The sequence below is a fragment of the Sturnira hondurensis genome, unplaced genomic scaffold, assembly GCF_014824575.4.
Source record: "Sturnira hondurensis isolate 20B ecotype Veracruz unplaced genomic scaffold, ASM1482457v3 Scaffold0014384, whole genome shotgun sequence".
NCBI classification, from domain to species: Eukaryota; Metazoa; Chordata; class Mammalia; order Chiroptera; family Phyllostomidae; genus Sturnira; species Sturnira hondurensis.
The window spans coordinates 4182425-4183076 of record NW_028087015.1 but is presented as its reverse complement, the minus strand read 5'-3'; the positions used below and the strand labels follow the sequence as shown (position 1 = coordinate 4183076).

Below are 652 nucleotides of genomic sequence, written 5' to 3'. Positions count from 1 at the left end.
CTTTTTAAGTATGAGCTATGCCTTTCAATAATTTTAATGTGAATGGGAAGTCATTTATCCAGGGCCTATCTCTTAATAAGATGTAAAACAAAAACAACAAATGATTTTCCAAAGATGTAAATGTTCAAAATATCTACTCAAGAGGAGAGGAGATGACTGTGCCATAATATCTGCTTGTGACAAAATGCAAAGCTGATATAATTGTAATGTCAAGCACATTAATATCAACCATTTTCTATAAGAAATCTAAAATTGAACTTTGCCTCTAGACTGCGTATTTCTTTGTTTTAGTTTATTTTTGGATTTTGCAGTTTTTGCAAATTGTTTAGGAAACAGAGCCGGGCTTATTAATGTACTTAGGCATTTTAAACTGATAAGAACAGATACTACACTTGACCTTAGCCAAAAGGCTGAGAAGCGATGTACTTCGGCATTTTAATTGGAGAGGATGACTATCATCACAAGCAGTTCTGGATCTCTTTCTCTGGACTTCGTAATCCGCTGCTCTGTCTTCAGTAGAAAGAAATGGAAGCAAGTGCCAATATTTGGGATTAAATATTTGGTTTCTAGCTCATGACTTATGTAATGTAATAACAGCGGTAGCCGGCATGATTAAGTGTTTATTCTATTTCTCACACTATGCGAGGCCCTT

At 35.0% G+C, this 652-nt stretch overlaps 1 pseudogene; it reads right to left on the bottom strand.

The window, feature by feature from the left end:
- Nucleotides 1–298: 298 nt before the first annotated feature.
- Nucleotides 299–422, bottom strand: LOC118998904 (uncharacterized; annotated as a pseudogene).
- Nucleotides 423–652: the final 230 nt, after the last annotated feature.